The following is a 2500-nucleotide window of genomic DNA, read 5'->3' as shown; positions in this document are numbered from 1 at the left end:
AGCGCTCAACAGGTCGATGTTTATTTTACAACCGCTTTCAGCGGTGAATCCTTTCTGCCTTGGATTCAACACAATGCCCCTCCTTATCCTCCCGTCAATTATGGAGGAGAAAATACGGCCGAGAATGGGGCCTATAGTTATAGGCCTCCAATTCTCGACCAGGCTGCTCGACTTATTTGGTTTTGGTATTAATGTTGTTCTATTTTCCTTCCATATAGGAGGAAAATAGGAGCAATAAAGTAAGATATTGTACAATATAGTTAAAATGGTGGGCAGGCCAGGGATCAGAAGGTGTTCCTTCTGGAAGCCATCCGGTCCTGCTGCAGCCTTCATTCTTATTCTGCTCAATTTCTCCGCCACATCCTCAACAGCAATTGGCGGGAAGACCTCGCATAAGGAAAGCTCAGAGGCTCTACTTCCTGGGACGGGGGCTTCAACAGGTCCTGTCTGGCCCCATAAATCCTCATAAAGCCTCCTCACTTCCTCGGCATCAGGCAGATCCCTAGCCGGTTGGAGGAAGGCCCGATCATCATTTATTACGGCATCGGCCAACCTCCTTGGATTTTCTGTAAACAACTCCTGGCAACGAGCGTATGAGTATCTTTTTCTAGCATTTCTATTACCTTTTTTCTTTCCTTGGTGACCAATCCTCTTGTTCTTAACTGAACTTGCCCTCTTTTTACTATTAATTTCTTTTATGGCTCCATAGAGCGTGAATTCTAAAAATTCATTTATAGCACTCTCAAGGGCTTCCCTATTTCCCTTGAGAGAGACCCAGATTGTCATCAGTCGAGTGTGGACCCACCTTAAAACAGGTGGCACCTCGACTTGTGTCATTATTGCGGACTCTAGCTGGAGTCTCCACTGTTCATATTCTAGACCGCTGACTCCAGGTTCTTCGAAACACGCATTGCCTGGATCAACGGGATCGCACCCTCCCTCTGTCACCTGAGTGGGCTCTTGGGAACTTGTTTCCTCACCAATCAGCCTCAGCTTTTTACGCTGGTATCTGATTTGTTCGATCGTCTTGCTGGTGAGGATCTCACTGATCATTTTGTTGGGGAATTTGTGGTCTTTATATATCTCCCAAAGTTCCCTCAACTGAGCCAACTCCTCCGCCGTCCATTTTTTCTCAGGGGGGTCCGTTCCCCTCCTTTTGACATTTCTTACGGCAGGGTGCGCATGCCGCTCGTGGGTAGATAGCCCTCTAAGCGTCCCAAAGCTCATGGGGCAGGTTTCGCATCTATATGAACCACTGGGTCCTTGACTTGTTCCTCTACAATGAGGCAGGTGGCATCTGGCCCCATGAAGCTTCGGAAAGCCTTTCCCACAGTCTTTGCATCTCCATTGGATGCGGGCTGTCACATGATGTTGCTCCAGGTGCCGCCCTAAGTCTGACAATGACAAAAAGAAAAGGTCGATTTCCCTTTTCTGGCAGACAGGGCAGGCAACCTGGTCACCCACGATCGGTACCATGATGTCAATCGTGTCCGGGGATGAAGCCAAATCGTCAACAGAGGTCCCCTCCAGAGCGGAAGAATCCGCCGCGACGTCTCCGGGACCGAGAGATGCCGCGTCCGAGGCGCTTTCTATGTCTTTATTTACCATGATATTTATTCTATTATTTTCCTCAAACATGCCCAATCGTTAACCTTATTACTGCCAAGTCGTGCCATAGCTAATCAAGGAACGAGTTCCTTTCAGGGAGATAATTCCATACTTCACGATGAAATTCATCGTTAGATCGGCAAGCCGATTTTTTGGTTTCGTCTCTCGCTCCTTCATCGCCGCACTCCATTTGGCCATACTCGGTGTCCGGGGGGATGCGCCCCGCGCTGACACAAATGAGTATGTTACCGGCGGTACCACGAGGAGGTAGGAGTGCGACTTGAGCAAACGGGGCCAAAGCCCCGCCTGCCCCCAAGCAACTATGACTCTTCCATCGTTGGAGACAAGCCGTTTTCCAACGTCCCGCCACCCAACGAGCAAGATCGCTTCGCTCAACCAGCAACCCTCGCGCGGCTCTTCCAGCACACACGTAGGCAAGCCATGCCACCTTCCAGCTCATCCGCCTAAGTCCCAGCGGCGTATCGTTTTTGGGCGAACGCGGCTAAGGGCCAGCGGCATATTACTTTCTGGCGCGCACAGCCAAGTCCCAGCGGCGTATTGCTTTTCGAGCACGCGCGGCAAAGTGCCAGCGGCGTATTGCTTTCTTTTATAACGTCACTAGTCAGATGACGAGGCTGCTGTTCACCTTTTCCGTTTCGTGTAGCACGAATTCGGCTTAAAAAAAAAAATATGGCGATGCGCCGCCAAGACCGGCCGCACCTCGCTATATAGCAAGCGCGACCAAGTCCAAGCGACACACCGCCCTTGTAACGTCACTAATCTAATGACGAGGCCTGTGGAAACCTTAAGAGAGTCATAGTTACTCCCGCCGTTTACCCGCGCTTTTTTGAATTTCTTCACGTTGACATTCAGAGCACTGGGCAGAAATCAC

General features: G+C 50.2%; 1 pseudogene; it reads right to left on the bottom strand.

Annotated features, from left to right (window-relative positions):
• The window catches only part of LOC143304765 (large subunit ribosomal RNA), an 8470-nt pseudogene that overhangs the window by 3224 nt on the left and 2746 nt on the right, over positions 1–2500 (bottom strand).

This window comes from Bombus vancouverensis, unplaced genomic scaffold, assembly GCF_051014615.1.
Source record: "Bombus vancouverensis nearcticus unplaced genomic scaffold, iyBomVanc1_principal scaffold0054, whole genome shotgun sequence".
Lineage (NCBI taxonomy): Eukaryota > Metazoa > Arthropoda > Insecta > Hymenoptera > Apidae > Bombus > Bombus vancouverensis.
The sequence above is the reverse complement of the archived record's forward strand: the minus strand, read 5'-3'. Positions and strand labels throughout refer to the sequence as shown.